Source organism: Cygnus olor, chromosome 8 (genome assembly GCF_009769625.2).
Source record: "Cygnus olor isolate bCygOlo1 chromosome 8, bCygOlo1.pri.v2, whole genome shotgun sequence".
Taxonomy (NCBI): domain Eukaryota; kingdom Metazoa; phylum Chordata; class Aves; order Anseriformes; family Anatidae; genus Cygnus; species Cygnus olor.
Window position 1 is genome coordinate 15,875,367 of NC_049176.1, and position 20,919 is coordinate 15,896,285.

General features: G+C 43.6%; 1 protein-coding gene across 1 annotated transcript in view; it reads left to right on the forward strand.

Annotated features, from left to right (window-relative positions):
• NIBAN1 (niban apoptosis regulator 1) overlaps positions 1–20,919 on the forward strand; it is a 67,070-nt gene that overhangs the window by 1,544 nt on the left and 44,607 nt on the right. The window lies entirely within an intron of this gene.

Below are 20,919 nucleotides of genomic sequence, written 5' to 3' on the forward strand. Positions count from 1 at the left end.
AGCATCTTAAATCGAAACGTGTCTCGAGAGCGCAGCTCGCCAAGCCTACCGCTCATGTCAGGGCTGGTGTCGGTGTGATGCAGACCCCGCTTATCATCCCGCCGTGTTCTGGGCTGATGGATGGCAGGAGCTGGCGCCGCAGTGAGCTGTCCTCCATCAGGGAGGAAGCTCACCAAGTTGCTGGTGCTGTAGGTTGAGAAGAAAAAACAACACATTTTTAGCTTTTTAAAGGTTAGGTGGGTTTCACCGGGGGGCTGGGAGTTTGGGTTTTTGTTTTATTTTTCCACTCCAAATATGATGCTGGGGGGTCTTTAATAAAAAGGGAAGGGAGATGCCTGCTCTTTGTCAGTAAAACGGCTGGTCCGTGGCAAGGACAGCTCTGGTGAGGGAGGCTGTGAGACGTCAGGCTCGGGGAAACACCAGCCTCATCAGACCAGTTGGAGACGTGAGTCCGGAGAACATGATGGGAGCATCCGACGCTGAGTTGTGCTTACTGCCTGCAGAGGCTGCGACTTCCCCTTAAGCCTGCTCCAGCTTCTCTCTTCCTAAGGAAGAAGTGGTGGCATTGAACCAGCCCAACTGCGAGTCACAGAGCGCTGCCCGTGTTTGAACAGGGGGCTTACGGGGTTTGCTGCTGGGTATGAGGTAGAGGGGATTTTGGGGAGAGTGGGGTGCTCTGTAGTGCCAGCAAGGGGGCAGGCAGGCAGGCCACACACGCTGCAGGGTAACCCGTGCCGAAACCTCAGCTGCTTCAAAGATGTCCTCTGTTCTGTGCAGCCTGCTTTTCTAACCATACCTATGGTATTTTTTTTCCACTTATTTAGGATCCTGAAGATATTTTAATGTACGCATGTTATAAGCAGTAAAATGTCTGATTTTTGTCTCTCTGAAATTAAAATAGATTCTTTGTAGGATTTTGGTGGGACTACATTAGAATTATTCAGGATGGAAAGATGCAAGTGAAATAGAGATTAAAAAATGACAGTAATAATTCACAGACTGGCAGTTGGTCATGTGAAAGGATTTTATTAAAAAAATTCATTCTCCCAGTTTGATGAGGCATGGGCTAAACCTGTGATGGGAGGTGTTTGTTGCGTGATTTGTCTAATGATGTTTAATGAGTGTTACGCCCAACAGGGAGCAGTACGGGCTGGTAGCGGGGAGTTATGGACTCAGGGTGCAATTATGCAACTGAGGAAAAAGATGAAAGTGCCAGGAGAAACAGCTCTCAGTATGCCTTGAGAGACCGTGCTGGAGATTTCAAAGGGAGCTGGTAGAAATGTTTTGGTTTGGGTCTCTGCTGTTAGACGAGGCACAGCCGAGGGGGACAGTCGCACAGCGGGGAGGAGGAGGGACAGCGCTGGGGGCTTCGTGGTTTTCCATCTCTGTAATCTTAGTGGGGCAGTGGTGGGCCCAGCTCTGCTCTGTCACATGTAGTCTGTTGTGACCAAACTTTTTAAATTTGGAGAGGCAGAGAGATTTCACGGACTCAGCGTCAGCAGGTACATCCTCAAAAAAGCATAGCATACGAAAATTGAGCTTCTCCAAAGGTTGTTTTTTTTATGCTTGACCATATCTGATCTATCCATTGCTGTAAAAGTAAAGCTGTCTGGAGGACAAGGCTTTGTAGTCAGCCGCTTTTGATTTGTTTGTGTGTTTAAAAGCAGTTTTTCTTCCTTCCTTTCCTTCTTTTCCGTCGTTTCTTTTCTCGTCCAGGCAGATGGGGCAGCTCTGGCCAAGGGCCTCAGTGATGGTGCTGCGACTCCTGAGGGTTTCCTCATTGTTCAGGACTTTTTTCCTTGCAGACCTTCCAACCATTCATCTTTTCATCTGACAGTGAGAGCTATTAGTTAATGTCTGCAACAGATTTCTTTCTGGTCATTTGCTTTGCCTATGAGTTTCAGCGTGGTACTAATTAAGATGGGAATTTTTTTGCCCAAGGATAAAACACTTTTGGTGTGTTCCTGCAAGATGCAGCGTAGCTAGAAAATGTGGATGGACTCCTCCTGTTCTGTCGAGTTTTAGAGGCTGAAGAGGAGCCTGGTGTACCCTTCACTTAGAAAGCAAGATAAGGAAATTGGCTGCTTTAGAGGAAGCCATGTGTACAAATACCATCAGCGTTACGGAGAAAAGTCCTGCCGACTCGGAGAGAGATAACCCAAGGGCCTGACACAGCTCTGGAAGCAAATCCTTGCCAGCAGCCAGCCGGTGTGCACATAGTCATAGGCAGGGGTGCTGGAGGATGGGAGAATAACTTGGAATTAATTGTGGAAAAGTTGGCCTTTTTTGGACAGGCACTCAGCCTGTATATTTGATTTTCTGCTTTAAACTGTCGCGTAGTCCTTCTGGTTTTAATTTGGTGGACGGCTGCAAGTACAACAGAATTTTGAGAAAATCTAGCTGTATTTACTGCCTTTTTTCTCAGCCTGTTACAAGTTATGTTTCGCTGTTTTTTGGAAATCCTCTCTCTCGTTTTCTGCAGGTTAGCATAACTGTAAGAGCATGCACAGTAGGTGTAAATAGTCACGCGGAATGAGGAAAAGGAAGGGAAATGGGTAGGAAATTCAAATTGCAATATGAATATGAGTTTCTATTCTTCATTATGTTCACCTTGCTAAGCCTACCAACTTCTTGCAGATCTTAAGAAATGAGATTTTGAAGAAAAATCCTTTTGCCTTTACTTGATTTCTGAGAAGTTTTAGTCCTCAGAGAGGGTATTGCCGCTGGAGCCAGTGGCAGATTGTCATCCCATAGTTTTAAAAACTGGAGCCTGCCTGTATTGGAAAGGAGAGCTGGCTTCTCTTTGGTTCTTACACCCTTTAATTCTTGGGGATGGACACTTTATCTTAGCTTTTGACTGAATGCAAGCAAAGGCAGTCAAGGGGCATGAATGATGGGAGAGGTATTTGCCACCCAACTTGAAAAGAATTTACTGAACTGGGTAACTTCCTGATTTCAGCTTTGGGAGAATAAGGCAGGAGACACCTTTTCTATTCAGTTTCCATTGCTCGCATAGTCCCATTTACTAACTTCTTTGAAAAGTACTGCTAGCAGTTTTGGAAGTCTGCAGTCAGGTTGTTTTGCAACCAGCATGGTACAAATGAGAATTTCCCTCATCAAAGCGGGAGCTAAAATTTTTTTCTTCAATTTGTCAATAAAAAGGTTGTCTGTGCTCACACCCCGTTCCCCTTCTGCAGGTGGCCAGAGGTTTTCACAAAGCCAGAAATGTCAGGTATCCATTTTCATGGCGTGGATCCCGCTTCTGCCATGGCAGGTGGAGAGACGGCTTTGGTGCCAGCCCTGGCTGGCCTGGTTGGCCCAAGTTCTCTTCCACCAAAGCAATCCATGTTGCTCACAGAAGAATGAACCCTGTGCTATGTAACACTTGCTGCGGAAGCTGGCTTCACAAACTGGAGGGTGGCTTCTTGCTGGGAAATAAAGTCTCTTTGTGGTACTGTAGGTGAAGGTAAAGCTCAGTGTGGAGAAGAAGGCACATACATTTCTGCTCTCTGTGTAGAAGCTGTGTGTGATGTTGAATTAAGCACTGGGCACTAATGGAAAGAGCTTCTTAATAGGGAAGGTGAGAAAAGTGCTCACATTGGCCCTAAAACTGTAACTGAAAGTCGCACTATAAGCGTGGTGTCTGCTGCTCTTTTGTGCTTGATGTTCTCCAAAATCTTGAAGATTTGAGGATCTTTAATTAGCGCAGCTTGGCCAGAAATTATAAGACAGTCTTTGCATTTGATAGAAATTTTACAGATATTGAGAGGAGAAAAAGAAAACTACAAGATAGTCTTTCAGATGATTAAAGCAGCTTTGTTGTTGATGCCTTTAGGCAGTAACAGCTGAAAAGCCAGTGTCTGGATTGAGAACGATGATATTCATAAGCAATGTGGTCATGGCTGCTTGTAAAGTACAGCAGCATTTCTTTTTCCAGCTTTTTCCCTTGCATATAATAAACATGCTGTTCTCTCCTCACTTAATGAACAATAAAAAGTAGCTTCAAGCTTTTGAACATGCATGCAAGCATTTTAGTTGCTTTTGCACTTGAAGGACAGTGATGAAACACGAGACTGACTCTTACATAAAAGCAAGATTAAAGCTTGTTGAAATGGCTGAGACTTGTGTGAAGAAAGGATTAGCATGTTTGGGTTTTCTAAAGATTTATTGTGTACTTTTTGATTAGTTTTACACAGTAGAAAACCATGGTGATGATTCTATGCTAGTGCTTAACTTGATATGCCTAACCTAAGATATTGATGAATTAATTTCTCCAGGTATTTAACTTAATTTTAATTTTTGAAATCCTGAGCATTAGTTGAAACAATGCTCCTGAGATATTAGTTACAACATTAGGCACTATCAGTTGCTCTCTATTTCAGATAGCAGTAAGCCTTAAGCTTACAGAGTAGGCCAGTGTAGTGCTGCCAATCCTACTATTCCGTTATTGCACCATTTTTTTTAACTAGGTAAATGTCTGATATCAGGAATTAGAAAGCAAATGCAAGGCTGCCTCTAGTTTTTTTTTCTCATTAGTTGGTTAAAAACTTAAAACACATTTAAGTTTTAAAAATCCATAGGTTACTTTTGTATGGTTCAGTTCTTCCAAGACACAAGAGAAATAAGAAACAAGCTAGTCCAACTTATTTTCAGAATACATTTACCAATCCAAAACCAATTGTTAGAAACAACTCTCTGAACCTTCCGATGTTTGCGATTGTCTTAATCCTAATCCTGTTCTTCTGTCTTGCCCTGAGCATCGTGTTTCCCAGGGAGGACGCAGGTGCCATGGAGGCTGTCGTGGATGCTGTTGGGTGTTAATGTGGTCCCTGCTCACCTCCAGAGCAGCCCCGCGGTGTCTGCCAGGTAGCTGGACACTGAACAGGGGAGGCATCGCCTTGTGTGTCAGAGCCTGGCCACGGTGGCCGGTAGATGTTGGCTGCTGGCTGTTGCAGGCGCCCGGGCATGCTCCGGGGTCTGTGGGGGTGCCCATGTGCCAGCCTGTGGGGCTGCAGCAGCTTTGCTGCCAGCCCGTGCCACACGACGCACCGGGACGGCCGCAGCAGCGGGGTGCAGCATCGCCGTGATGCCTGGGTGAGCAGCAGCAGCAGAGGTTTCTGGCTCGCTACCCAATTTATGCATCTTCCCAGGTGCGAACTGCGTGCTGTCCTTCAGGGTAAACTCTGCTTTTGAAATTAATGTGGTCGATATGTTTAGCTGAGCTTCAGGCTATGAGGTTTTACTCTATGCTCTCTGCTGACACCACCAGTGGCAGTGATGCCTTTCCAAATGATAGCAGACTCGTAAGGATACCATTGGCAATGGTGTAAGGCAATCAATTCCTATTCTCCCTGAAAATGCCTGTTTTTGGAGGTTCATTCTGTGTCCTGATTCTGAGGTCATCACTCAGGTTGAATGCAGATCCCGTGCATTAGAATCACAGAACCATTAAGGTTGACAAAGACCTTCAACATCATCTGGTCCAACCACCACCCTACCATCAATATCACCCACTAAACCATGTCCCTGAGCACCACGTCCAACCTTTCCTTAAACACCCCCAGGGACGGTGACTGCACCACCTCCCTGGGCAACCCGTTCCAATGCCTGACCACTCTTTCTGAGAAGAAATGTCTCCTCATTTCCAACCTGAACCTCCCCTGGCACAACTTGAGGCCATTCCCTCTAGTCCTATCACTAGTTACCTGTGAGAAGAAGCCGACCCCCAGCTCCCCACACCTTCCTTTCAGGGAGTTGCATAGAGCAATGAGGTCTTCCCCGAGCCTCCTCTTCCCCAGACTAAACAACCCCAGTGCCCTCAGCCACTCCTCACAGGACTTGTGTTCCAGGCCCTTCTCTAGACACACTCCAGGGCCTCGATGTCCTTGTAGTGAGGGGCCCAAAACTGAACACAGTACTCGAGGTGCGGCCTCACCAGAGCTGAGTACAGGGGAACGATCACCTCCCTGGTCCTGCTGGCTGCACTATTCCTGATACAAGCCAGGATGCTGTTGGCCTTCTTGGCCACCTGGGCAGGCGAGCATCAACCAGCACCCCCAGATCCTTTTTGCTCTGCACAGCTTTCCAGCCACTCTCCCCCAAGCCTGTCACACTGCTGCATGGGGTTGTTGTGGCCAAAGTGCAGGACCCAGCGCTTGGCCCTGTTGAACCTCATCCCACTGGCCTCTGCCCATCGACCCATCCTGTCCAGGTCCCTCTGCAGGGCCTTCCTACCCTCCAGCAGATCCGTGCCCAAATTTCATGTTCGCTGTTGTATGTGGGGTGCCTTGATCCTCACAAAGAGCATTCATGGTACAAACCATGTAAGACAATCGTTGTTCCTGGTTGCTTATTGCTTACACAGGCAAAATATGCAAGGCAGAAATGAAGGCGTGAGAGCAGGGAGTGCCAGAACAAGGAGGAACCTGGTGCAGGGTCAGGCCCCTGCAGGGTTACGTCTGCAACATGAGGCAGGGATCGGCTGGACCGTCAGGCACTTGTGATCACTAAGTACTTCCACAGCCAGCCATAGGAAGGACTGGCAGTGACTTCTTTTTGTTATAAAAACATCTGGGGTTTCCCACTGAGGTTTGTTTTCCCCACGTCAATGAAGTGGCAGGTTTTGCGGAGCTCTGTCTGCGCCTGCTGTTTCTGAACACCCCCTGCTCACTGTTGGGGCCGGCTCCTTTGCAGGACCCATGCCTGCCTGGAGCTGCTGCTGGTTTGAGTTTTGTGCACTTGAGATCCCAGCTGAAAAAGTTGGCCTCCTGTGATGAATCTGGAAACCTGCTGTTGCCAGAGAGCTTTTCCCTACTCCTCAGAGACATTTGGGCATCATTTCTTCGAGTTTACAAAAGGTGCCACCATCAGCCTGGCACTCAGCATGTAGCTACTGAGTAGCACTCATCTTTAGCCCCTTTCATTTGTTATCCAATGCGGTAATCTTTAAAGCTTTATGGGATACTTGCCTTCCTTTGCATGAAACCACAGCTGCTGTTTGTGCTTTGATTCTCCTCTGCAGAGGTTTTTGGTGGTGCCGATGACCCACGACCAGATTCTTGAAGGAGCACTGGGGACATGAAATATATTAGATGAACATTGTCTAAAGACAGACCTGCGTTTGCTGGATGTGATACAGTGGATCCTTGAGTATTTTCAAGTATTTTCTAGTGGTCACAGTAGAGGGAAAGCAAGCTATTATCATCCCTGGGCAAAAATTTAATGGCAGGGTCTGTGCAAATGAAAAAAACAAAAGGCTTTTTTGCTCTTAGGAGTATTCTATAAAGTAATATGACTGTCCGGCATTTAGTCTGCCAGACACTTTCCACTGTTTTCAATTGCAAATGAGGCTTTGCCAGTCTTCAGCTGTTCAGACTGAAGTTTCCATGCTGAGTGTCTGCCTCCAGTTGCAATTTTGAGAGAACCTCAGCTAAAATGGACGAGCTTTTTTTTTTTTTTTTCCTTTTAGGATTAAACTAAAGAAAACATGTTTTTCCTCAATTCAGATGCTCTATTGAGCATCTCAAGCGTATCCTGGGCTAGGAGGGAAGGTGTTGGGGCTGCTGATGTGGAAAAGGGACAGCACAGGAAGTATTTCTGAGTGCTGCCAATGTTTACCTGCCCACCTAAACACCATTGTTTCTAAGTTTGCCCTCTGTGCAGTCTAGCAAATAGCTGCAAAACCCACAGCTAACAGCTTGTTCACCCTTGTAGACAAAAGCGAAGCCACAAAGCAAACACAGCTTTCTGCTGTTTAGTGTATTAGGAGAGAAGGTCCACGGATCTGAAGTCCTCACCTCACCACGTATGCCTGAGGGAGACCAGGATTTGAAGGCAGCTGTTTGGTGTTTTTTTTCTATTGGCATTATTCAGTAGAAGGCCCCAGATTTGGTAGTTTTCTTTGATTTTTTTGTTTTTTTCCTTCCGAGGTTCCCTGCAGCACACCTGATGCACTGCAAAGCATGCTGCAGGCACCGGTCCACTGCTCATCCCACTGAGATGCTCTGTTGGCTGGTGGCGTTACGTTTCACGTGGCAGGAGCTGTGGCTGTTCATTTTGGGCAGGCAGCTTGACAAGCCTAGTCCTTCACTTTTCAGGAAATTGTCCATTTTAAAGCTCTCCCTGGATTTCCGCAGTGCTCAGCTGTGGCACTTCGGTAAATCAGAACAAGGAGGCAGCAGGGGCCACCTGGGAGCGTCTGCCCTAAGTGACACCCATCTTGTCCTGCTTCATGTCTTGCAGCAGAGAGGTAGGATCTAGTCCTCAAGGGTGGTATTGCCTTAAATACAAACCAAGTCCCTGCAATTTCCAGCTCTCCACAAACTTAAAGAGTTCCATGATGATAGGGGCAACCATATTGGGATGATTATATGATGTGATTTTAGATGCAATTGTGAAGAAAAGCAGCTTCAGCCACTGCTGCTTGTGCTCCGTTAGTCTACGCCCAGGAAGCAGCATCAAAATGAGTGACATGAGGAGTGTCTGAGGTTGTGGAGATTCATGAGCACACCTGGAAGGACATACCCAGATGTGAGGGTTGCGTTTGATGTGTCCCCAGGGATCAACCCCCAAATCATCCAGGTTGTCAGCTGATCCAAGCTTATGGTGAGTTTCACAGGTGCTTTAGGTGAGGAAAAGATGCCCGGTTGCAGTCAGTATTTTATGGTACGGCTGACCTGATTTTTGCTCACAAACCTGATTTATTCCCAAAGCACCTTTCATCCTTTGCACTTAGGGAGGCAGCACTATAATTAAAAAAAAAAAAAAAAGAGAGAGAGAGAGAAAGAGAGAAATATTTAACGATGCATTTAAAAATGTTTCAAATGCACATAGAAAAGGGGACTGACTGAATTAAGTGCACAGAGGAGACACAAGTTCTTGATTTTCATGTGTCCTTTAAAATACAGTCATGAGCCAGAAGTGGAGATCATTTATTATAGTCAACAGGCTGAAGATACTTCTCCGTGGCACCGTGGCCCACAGAGGTGTGGAGACCCTCATTCGCAGAAGACAAAACAACCAAGTTATGAAGTAGTGCCAAGTGCAGGTCTGTTACACTGCCCCACTTTTAACAGAGCGGGGAAGGCTTAGACAGAGACTATACCATCTATACCATCTCCTACAGAGTGATGTTGAAAAAGTCATTCCAAAACCAAAACTGAAAGCAGCAAATGTCAGCCAGCCTGGGGAAGGCGCATCCACCTCCTGTGCTGGTTGGGGTTAGCAGACCAGTTGTGTGTGGAGAAAGGGATGATGTGCTGTTGAAAACAAAGCTGTAAATCCCTGGAAAAGCCTACATGCAAAAGTAGCACAGCTGCTGGATTGCTCACGAGGATTTGTGTTTTATACAACCCGCAAAAGAAAGCTATCTTTGGCATTTCATGGAGCAGACCTTCAAGACATTGTGCTGAAGCATACCAAAATGAGCGGCGGGTGGGTGCACACCTGGTGTATCTTCCTATGCCCTCTACGGGAGCCTTGCGAGAATGGAGCCAGGGGATTTTCAAGCATGTTTTGGTTTAAAAAAAAGTAAACGGTCAGAGATTCCATGAAGTGACCTTATACGTGCTGCACAGAGGATTAGGTCCAGGAGAATTGATCAGATTAAGCCAAGTGTGCATTCTGTGAAGGATGGACATGTCTGTTTGAATATCAGATGTAAGGAATGTTCTGTTTACCTCAAATACAAAAAAATACTCTATCTAAGCAGGCTGGCAAGCTAGGATAGCCTCCTTGTCCATTCACTCAGCTTGTGGTATAAATCAAACATCACAATTTGGAGAGGGCACTGGAGTCTACTGGTGGAAGGCCACAGGATAGGCATCGCTCCCAGTATCCATGAGTTTTCTTGCATTTGACCTATATGTGGAAGGTATTTGATGTTTGTATCTCATGCCAAAGTCTCAATTCAGCCATCACAGTGTATTTAATAGAAGAAATTGATCTCTAAAAAGTTCAAAAACATTTTGAGCCATAGAAGCAAATCATGTGCTAGGTAGAAAGTGGTGTTAATGGCTGCTTCTGTCAGCCTGTTGGTCAAAAACAGGCTGAAGGAATGTGGAAGGACATGGGGGTCAGTGTGGACTGGCATGGGATTTGATGCAGTTTGGCATCCAAAATCAAGGCATCATGAAAACTTGAATTCTAATTTCACTTTACTTCAAGATATATAATGCTTTTTAGAAATTGAGGTCATTAGGATACCTCAGGTCAAAATCCCCATCAGTCCCAACTATTAAAATTGTTGGAACTTAATAAATTATTTCAGTTTAAAAAGGCATTTATTTTAGGGAATTACATCCTTTTTGATATAATAGTAATGGATACAAGAAATGATTTAAGTTGTAAGTGCCTACAAATAGAGTAGGGAAGGAAATACAGAGCCATTTCAGATGTCTCAGTTCCTGTTGTGCATTCAGCATAAACACTCCCAGCGCTTTGCAGTCTGTTACATTGGTCACACTGCATTTTTTTGGCCACTGTTAGGATTTGGCTCTCGTTTCTATCATTCCTTTTGAGATAAGTATTTTAATTATGTGGTGTATGTTTTCCTTATGGAATGGCTGCAGCATGCATGCGTGGTTTCATGGTAACGTAGCTGCTGAGCAGCCTGAGCAATGACCATGGTATTTCGTTAGGACAGCAGTTGCTTTTGCAAATTCACTTGTCCTTATTACCGGCTTTCTTAGAAGCTGTAGAAGAAATCCGTCCTTGCTGTCAGGTGTAGTTCATCATTCTCTACCACTGCCCCAGTTCCTTCCTGCTGGCGTCGGGGTGCGGCTGCTGAGAGCCTGGTGTCCAGCTGGGTACTGCCACGTCCCACCGAACCCAGGGGGAGCGCCCCAAACCCGCAGCTGAGGCTGCATTGCAGTGAAACACACCCAAGATCTGCGACGAAAGAAGAAGGAAGGCCCCGATGTGAGTTTGTCACTGGCTTCCCGTGCGCGTGGAAAACATGAAGTTGCCCAGCACATCTTGTACCAGAGTGGGGACGTCTAAAGCTGACGATGCTCAGAGATGCAGGGGAGTTACCAACGTAAGCAAGCATACAAAGTGAGTGCGCTGGTAAGGGTGTAAGATACTGTGTGGTAATGAGCAAGAGCTTGTGGTTTGTTAGTTATTAATCTTGCTACATGGCTTTTCCTTAGGGTGCCTTAAATATTTAGGCAGCAGGAAGTGTGGTCAACTGAAAAGCTGCTGAGCTGCTGTGCTTGTTCCCTAGTGCTTGGCATTAGCAGGTGCTGGTTTCATGAACACAAACCGAAATCAGACTTGCCTGGGAGGCTGCTCTTGCATATCGGGTGGCATAGCTGAACACTGTTGGGGGTTTAATGGTTGCTAGCTGCAAAGAGCATTTTTAAAATAAAATTAGCCCCTCTGATCGCTGATGTGTCTGGAGTTCTGCTGTTGGAAGAGACACACAATTTTCTGAGAGACCAAACCAAATGTAAATCAAATGCTGAATTTGAAGATGCTATACAAAATGTCAGGGTGACTTTCTGTGATCATTGCATGCAATAGCATAGACTGAATTGATGCCAGAGATGTTAGCGTGCACAGTCTTGGAAGGATGTGAAATCCATATTTCAGATGGGGCCCATCTCTCTATTCATAGTTTAAACTTCTTTTGGATGATGAGAATGGAGACATCTGTAAAAAGTAATGTCCCCTTTCCTTCCAGAGTAAGACTATGAGTTTTCCAGCTGTTGGCTGAGACAGGTTTTCCTGTTGAAATAGCTTTTGTCTGATGTAAGGCTAAAACAATATGGTTATGGTAACTGAAAATATTTCTTTGTCGGTTCTGTCCCATCTTAGTTTTAGTTGTAAATCCAAGTATTTTTGTTCATTGTTGCTTCTCATAGCAACTGTTTGATTTTTAAAATCTTATATAGTCTTCCAGTAAAGTGCATGCTGCTGATAAAATGGGAGTATTGCTTATATTCTCTTGTATAGTATTTTCTTTGCCATATAGTGTGGCTAATTTTCTTTTATCTTTAGAGTGGATTCTCATGATCTCAGAACATGCTCTTACTTTCCTTCAGAAGTCCTGTCATTGTGAATAATGCAAAAACCAGGCCATAACATTGATTCATGTGGTTGCTGGTTGCAACCACAGTAATATGGACTGTGCCATATATTTGTCAGCTGACGCTATTCTATATTCACATAACATGCCTAGAGATCTTTTTTTAGATGTGTAGAGTTTAAAGATTAGCTTATTAGGCATCTCTCAGATGTGTAATTATTCTGGGCTGAATAATACGTTAACCAGAAGATATGTAATTTATATGCAGTAGACAAGCAAAGTAGAGTGTATGTTTAAAAAATGAGCTTTCCAGAGCAGTTTTGCAAAAATGATAGTTCTAATGCATTTAAAAGACTTTTATTTTTATTTAAATAACTTAAAAAAAAAACACAGTGAAGTGCAGGCTAGTGAAACAGTTTTACTTTTTTGTATCTTATGTGTTTCTTTACGTCCTATAATTCTATGTTTTTCTTTGTTTGTTTGATTGATTTCAAGATACAGCATTCTACAAATAAGAGGAACCCTAGGAAATGAAGAATGGAAAAGGCATGTTAGCTATTTGTTCAATCTTAATGCCAGGGCTGGATTATCTCCTCCAACTTTCTTCCCATTGCTCTGTACTGGTTGTTCTTGAATGAGACAAGATTTGATTTATGCACTTTTTCTCACAGAAGGTTCTTCTGAAATACACTGAGCAGATATTTTTAATAGATCCGTGCAAAATTAAAAATTTTAGAACTTCCTTTGGCATTTAAACACTTGGTGTGGTTCTGGAGGTGCTGAGCACATGCCTCTCCGGAGGTCGCTGGTATCCAGCAGTTCTGAAAACATGAGGAGTTGCTTCACACCAGTGGCACCAAAAGTAATTTTCCAGAAATACCTTTGAATCTTCAATCACATATAGTAGTATCCTGTTAGTGACAGAGGTAATTCTAAAAATGAAATAATTATAAGGACCTGAACTTGTTACTGATTCAAAGGAACTTGTAAGAAGACTTGCATCTCCTAGACTGTAGTTAGTGGTTGTTAGCTGGGGCACACGTTTTGTGAGGGACATCCTGCGTGCAAAAGCGGAAACGCTTATGTTAAATCTGAGGCTTGTGTTGTCCTGACTTCTGAATTTCTGAAACAGGAAAGAAAAAGTCGTTGACCCACTGTAAAAGCAAATTTCTGAAGCCAGAAGATTCAGCCTGACTTTGCTTATCAAGCTCCATTTAAAGCAGAGACCATAACATGCACTTTTTCAACACTGTCTTTTCCTAACGGCCATGTTTTCGCATTGGAAATTATGAAGAATTCATGAGTCATATTGGTGTTTTTTTTTTTGTGAAAAAGCTTTCCAAAATTCTTGGCCTGTTATTCTTATTCAGTATTCCTTTTCACTGTTCTGCTTTTTAGTTAACCGAGAGCTGGCTCATTTGCATGAAGCTGCTGGCTTTATGTAAAACCTGTGGTGAAACTGTTGGTGGAATAATCACTCAGCAGGGCTTGAAAGGGTAAAGAGTGAAGAAGTTATGTCCCGGTGTACAAAGATTTGCTACTACATGACTGATCAGAAGAGAGGATTGCACTGTCTAGTAGAGAAATGAAGAGATCTTTAGGAGTAATGGTAAGGAGTAGGAGAGTCTCCAAGAGGTGTTGAACATTCAAAAACTCTTGGGGGTGTTTTGAAGTTGCACTGGATGCTGTTAGACACTGCAGAAATTCCTCGCTCATCCTGTGATGAGCAGCGTCATCAGGCTGGTGAATGCCATCAGCCCAAATGAAGACAGAAAATGGATTTATGCAGCTTTCCCTGCATTTGTTTCTTGGGAGGATGCAGCCTGACTTTAAGCCACTTTGCAAAGAATGCAAACCTGGCTTGAAATCTGGTTGTAGTTGGTAAATGCAGGCAGCCATTGGAGGAATTCAGGTTTGGATGAGAATCAAAATTAGTTTTACTCTGTTGGAAGCTGTTTGTGGATATTGGGCACTGCTGTGGGCTCATGGCCAGTTTTTGCAGAGTAGCCCTGCAGCATCAGGGAAAAGCTAGACCTTCCCATAGTCTCTCCTTTGTGTTCTGCGGTCACTTCACCAAAGAGTTTGGGGAAAGGGACAGCAAAAAATGTATAATTTTGAAATTTCAAGGCAAATCCACATAACCATAGTTGTTTATTATTACTCTGAATCCACTCCTTGTTTTGAAGATGTGCATTAACATAAACATTTTGTGACCCCTTGTGCCTTCAGCATCTTTCTGTCCTGCTATGTGTCTGTAAATGACACTGCTGCCTGACTGCCTCCCTGGTGAAATGAGCTGTGTTAGTGTGCTTAAAATGCAATTCAGTAGATAGGAGCTAAATCTGTTTCATGTAGCATTACTAATGATTACTTCTGCATTCAGATAATTAAAATCTAATCTGATGTACTTAAATTTGCCAGATAAAACTCTTATCACACAAAAAGATATTTTCTTTATTCTTAGCAACTCTTGCACGTCGCATTTTTTGGGCTGTTTTTTTTTTCCTTAGTCCCCTAAGTAAAACACTTTACAAAGTGCAGAAAGATTGATGTGGACAAACAAAACAGAGGACCATGTTCCCCTCCAAGAGAAGTATCCCTGTTGATAGTAGCTCAGATAGGGTCGATGGGGGAGAACTTTACAGAGACATGTTGGGAGAACTGCGACTTACAAAGCCAGAGCTGTAAAATTGATCATACAAAGGCAAGAACACCAAAGGTAGACTGCTAGTGCACTAATTGAGGTATCACCACCAAAGACACACCTGTAGGTATAAAAGCAGGCCATTTTAACATGTTCTAGTTTTGCTGCCTGGCCTGAAAATGTTGAACATTTAGATATATGTGTTGCTCCAGGCTGTGGCACGTAGGCAAGTACTTTGGTATGTCTGTGCACAGAGGTCCCGCTGAAGATCTCAAGGGGTGCAGGGTTACTATGAACCTGCAGGAGAGCTCTCACCTGCCAAACCATTTCCAAATATATCCTTGGGAGTGAATTTCCTCTTCCTAATAATAATCTGACCAGCTGTTTTTCTAAGCCTAGAAGCTCACGTGGTCCTACTGTACAAACACAGTGCTGGAAGAAGGTGGTTTTGGTTTGGTTTTTTCCTTTCAAGTTGTGTTGAGTTGTCACAAGCACTTCTGAATGTAAAAGATAAATGGAGAGGAAATGAGGGACCTTTTTTTTTTAAAAAAAAAAAAAAAGGAAGGAGCATTGAAACTTTGAGGTGAAAGAACTGAGCAGCCAAGGAGACTTAAACACATGTTAAGTGAGATACAATAGCTGACTGTCGCTTCTTCCCAGGAAGTCTTCTTAGAAATGGAAAAAGAAACCAAACAAACACCAGCACTAACCCCATTGTCTTCCCAGTGATCCTTTCATGAACACTTGAGAAACTGAAGCGTGTCCAGGCGGAAGAAAATAATGTATACCACTTGGCAGAATGTCAAGTGGCTGGGCTGTAACCCCTCCAAGCTTGCTTCCACGTATGTAAGTGGGGATTTTGTGAAATCAGCTGCACGGAGAAGAGATGACTCGGAGACTCTACCTGTGGATCTGCATGCCACCGCCATCCCTTCACAGCCAGCAACAGCAGAGCGATGTCCTCCTGCGAGTCGCAGTCACACGCTCTGTGGGGTTCTGGTGTTTCTCTGAATCACAGCTAAAAAAAGAAGTCTGAGAAAGAAAATACTCTTCAACAGTTTGCCGGGGCAAGGAGTAATTAGACCTTAAAGCCCAGCATTTGCACAAGAGTGACTCTAAGATAAAGGTGTGGCTTTGTATTTTTCCTCTGTTATTTTTCCATCAAAATCTTTCTGAACACAGTCCTTTTCCTTTTTTGTTACATTCCTTAATGTATGGCCTTGTAACCTGGGAGCATTTCTTCTACCCGTGATGGTCTAGATTGCTGGCAGTGGCTGGTTATAGAAAGAAGAGATCTAGTGAACATGAAGGCAATCTTTTATCTTTGATACTTCTGCAACTATGGAAAGTTATGGGTTGCTTTCGTTTTTACTTGAATCCTTCTTCTGGAATTAATTCTGAATTTGACAGCAGAAGGCGTATGTTTATTAATCGGATCCCAATTTTAGTCCAGAAGAATCAGAGGCATAAACTCTGCCAATTAAGGAACAACAAATTAAATTTAATGAGTCCTTTTAGCTTTGGGGAAAAAAAAAAAAGAAAACAAACAAAACCCACCAAATATTTCGATCATTTTGATTCCTTCTCTTACAGTGCTTTGGAAATACTGGGATCTTGCTCAACTTTGTGTGGGAGAAAAAAGGCAAAAGGAGGCCACTGGCAGGTCTCCCATGTTCAGAAGCCCCAGACAGCCAGAGGGCCATCTCCTGTCTTCTCTTTGCTTGTACTCTGTTATTTTCTTTTCAAATCCTTTTGTCTTATTTTGTCTGCTTCTGCCAATAGATTGTCCCTGGACTTTATTTAGCAGGGGCTTTTAGAGCAGCTGTATTGGTTTTGTAGGGGAAGGGAAAACTTGCTTGGCTCCATTGCAGCCAATTCTGTTGCTTTTGCACCCATTTCACAGATGGACCTAACCCAAACTGAGACCGGAGCAGGGCTAGCAGTGAGCAGCTGCTGCAGCTGAGCAGAGCCTGTTGAGTAAAACGTGGGCAAAAGAGAAAAACAGAAATACTCATTCACACAGAGGTTGTTTTGAAGTGTAAGAGGAGACTTGTTCATGGTCTCCATTTTTAGCTGAGCATCAGCACAAGCTCACATCTAACCAGACATTTCCTTAGCTCTGAAGAACCCTGAATCTGGGCGGTTAATGCTCTGGTACCACAGTAATAAATAGTATTCGTGGTGTTTCTAAACTAGCTTGAACTGTAAAGCTTGTTTGGAAGCCTTTTTGCATTGCAGAGCTGTAATTTCCCTCTCGTGTCTGTAATATGCAGAGAAAAAGAGGCTGTTGTACATGGGGTTTGGTGAGCAGGTTTGTGTAATAATTGCACATCTTTTTCCTAGACTCTTAACCTGAACTGATGCTATCTTACAGGAGTGGGAAGGAGCCTCCTTCCCTCTGAGCACCAGACGAGGCTCCAACGCTTCCTCCTGTCTCTTTTGCAGAAATAAAAATGCAGTGAATCTTGCGGTTGACCTGACTGGACAATATTATCTTCTGCAGAGAAGTAGAGAAGGGTTTGTTTGTAAAAGCGGAGGCTTTTAGTCGCATGAAAGGTGCTTGCTATAATACTTGAAAGTTTTTCTTTCAGAGTGAATGCGATATTTTTCATGGCATCACTTTTTTATCCATTTATTTCTCAGGATTTAGCAAATGTGTTTAAGGACATTGTTTTTCTAAACATGACAACAGACTATCAGCAAAGAGAATTTGTTTAGTTTGGGTTAGATGAGGCACAGAAAGATTAATCAGATATTGGGGAAAATCACTTAAAAATGCCAGAACTAAGAAACATTTCTCTGCTGATTCATTTCTCCAGCTGAAAACCACTAGTCCACACTGGTCACTATTCTGCAGTGCTGAGTGTGCATATGTATGTATGATATGATGAAAATACCTTTCTCAATACATTTAATGCAGATACAAAACAGGTTACTCAAAGTCAGAGTAAGTAATTCCGGCAAGCACACAGAATATCTTCTGGGATCGTGTAACTGCACCTTACAGCATAGTGCTGTGAAGCATTTGGTTTTTTGTAGGTTGTGCCAGCCATGGACAATTCCTGCTGTAGCATCTTTATTGCCAGCACAATCAGTGTGGTGTCATGATTGATTTTATATATATATATATATATATATATATTAGTTTGTCCATTTTAAGAAAGGGAGCAGAGCACTAAGTTGATTCTTGCTTTTCACAGGAGGTTGCCTTTTTGTCCATATAACAGCCTATGTTGTCAGCTAGTAGGGATGAATACTTCTATCTCCCTTGCTGTTTGAAATACACGTCTGTTATTTTTCCCCTCTCTGGTTAATAAAGTCTGCAGCACAACTATCACTGTGGTTTCGACTTAGAAGAACTTCCTGGAGAGCTCTAGCAGAGATCCAATTTTAAAAATACGTGTTTACTGAGAAAGCAATGTGTTGAAAGACCACAAGAGGAGGATGCTTGAGAGGTTGCAACAGGAGGATTTCTGCAAGCCTCTACGCTGGAAGTGGGAAAGAGGCAGTCTGTGGCACCCACTCTGCACCACAAAGGTGCTTTTTCCAGTTGCACATCCTCATGTTTTGCTGACCATCCTGTGCGTTGCGGGGCTGCCGGCTGTGGGGGACATCCTCTGGGCAGGTTTCAGTAATGGGGCATCCTTCTGGTTCACGCCTGAAGCTTGAGCCGTTGCCATTTCACATCCCATCTTCTCTCTGAGCAGAAAGGCCCACTGGCAAGCTGTTGGCACAAGCTAAGGACACCACACAAAGCTGGAAACGGGTCCCAGCTGGCGCACCACTGACCTAAAATGTATGTGGCTTGGACTGTAGGTCAGCAGCTTCAGGAATCTGTGTGTTGAACCCATTGGTCTTTTGGGGTTCGGAATGGCAAGGAGCTGCTCTACGGCTGCGGTTATTTCCTGTGGTAAAATTAAGACTGGGCTGTGACATTTCAAAAGCCGTCAAAAAATAAATGCCTGTACTTTGAGGCCTACGTGTAATTTAGTTCAGAGGTGAATCCTGAAATATTTTTACTTTTTTTTTTTTGCACATAGGCTATCTGAGATATTGTTCTTTGCAATCCATGACATTTATTCATTTTCAGTGTACATGGAAGCAAAAGAGAACAAAAGGCCTTGCAATTCAGTGAGAAAAATTGCAAGGAGAGGGGAACCGCTGGTACCATGATTCTCCTCTCGAAATCCACATGTAATGGAATAAAATATTAATTTGGGATAATGGCCTTTCGCTACAGCACTTAAGAAGCAATGCATGAATGGAAGACCCAGTATCCTGAGAAGGCCGTTTGGGTTGACTCAGACTGGACTAGTGGTGAGCAGAGCTACAGTGAATAGAGGGAATAAAGGGAACTTTAAGAGTCACATAAGGTAATCTCAGCATAAACAAGAAGCTGCATGGTAAGACTTGTTTGTGCACTCAGAATGTCCTATAGGCCTTTGAATAATTTTGAATAGAGCTGGCTGCTATGGCACAATTTTGGCAAAATCATTAAGACATGAGCGCTAGCATGTCCTTGATCTGTATGAGCATGTTGCATTGCACAGGATTAACCTTGTGCAGGCCTGTGTGTCTACGTCAATGTCCATATATTTGGAAAACTCTTCAATTAGTATTTTGTGAAGATGGTTACTTCTGTTATCTGTGTCTCTGACATGAGCAAGTTTTTCATTATTTTATCTTGTGGATGGCTGGGCAGTGAAGTAAGTGGCTGCAACGCCTGTCACCCGCAGGGGAGGGAAGAGGGAATACAGCGTCCTGCTTTAAAGGGTGATGTGGCACTGGCTTATGTTTTCGGAAAGCTGTTTAAACGTTCCCAAAAAACATTCTTGTTCAACTGCTGTAACATGTAATGTGATGCTGAGATCCAGGCTGAAGAAAGCCATTCAAGATGCCTTTGGTGTCCATTTAGTGGTTCAGCCTGTGGCTCATGGAGGTTAAAAACACACACACAAACAAACAAACAAACAAAACAAAGCTTTAAAACCATTGACCTTCACCACATTAGCTTAATACAGGGCATATTTTAGCTTCTTGTGGCTCCCAGGAACTAGATTAGGTTCATTTGTTTTGTTAAATCCCGAGTTCTTCTGGTGCTGCGAAATAAGGCTCTAAATAAAGGTTTGTCAGACCTTACTCCTGTTGAATTTGACCATGCGTAACTGTTTCTAGACATAGCTTTGCTGCTTCTAACCCCATTACCAATAAAGGATAAATTTCAGCAACTTTAATGATAGGCTCCTCTGACACGGTGTTAATCAAACTTTGGTTCACGTCGAGCTCATTTCTGCCTGATTAACCACAAGCCTTGGCCTTTATGTAATTTATGCCTATTGTGTTTTTTTCCTCAATCTGACAAATGCAAGGGCAGCTCATGAACTGTCGTTTATCCCCTAAATGATGATTTGATGGTAGGGGTGATGCAGAGCTCCCAGACCACCCCACCACTTGCTGTTCAGCAGTTCTGGAGAAGCTGATGTCCATGTCTTGTACGCCTCACGGAAACAGCCTGTTGCTCTGCCATTGCAGATTGATGCTAAAATCTATTTCTCTGGGCTTTTCCATCTTACAGCAGCTGGCCTCAAAGAAAATACACTTGCAGCATGTGAAGGAGGGACTTGCGTGCTTCTTGAGAAAGGCATAATGTGGAAACAATGTGATTGCAATGGAAATACCTTCAAGAGAATTTCAGGTTTTAGCAGACACTTGTGAAGGCGTGGAAGACGGGCTGTTAATGATGGGTAGCAGCAGATCAAAGGTGTGATAGTCCTGTCTGTGAATTTCCCGAGAAGAATTTTCTTGATCCAGGTCTGGGAGGGAAACGTGTCTGTAGGAATCAACCTTTCAGTGTGACTTGGTAGATGAAACACCTTTAAGCAGGATTAGTGCTCTGTATTTTTTTCTGTATTTTTAACAATGAGGAGACAGTATTCAGAAATAGGAGAATCCATAATTAAATCACAAGCTGCTCTTGCTATTGGGAAAATGAGCCTTTTTTGTAGAGTCTGACTCACTCAGCTCTGTCTCTCTGGAATACAAGATGCTCATGCAGTTGCATAAGAAGAACATTACAGGTATATAAACCTATTGAAATCTGTCATCATTATGCAACTCAGTATAAAATCCAGCCTTGCTTTACAGATCGTTCAGTAAAGAGCTATGTACTCGAGCTGTAGAAAGGGAGATCAGCGAGGCTGGAACAGAGCCTGTTATGTTAGGCTCCTCCTTTGCCGTGGATCATGAACTT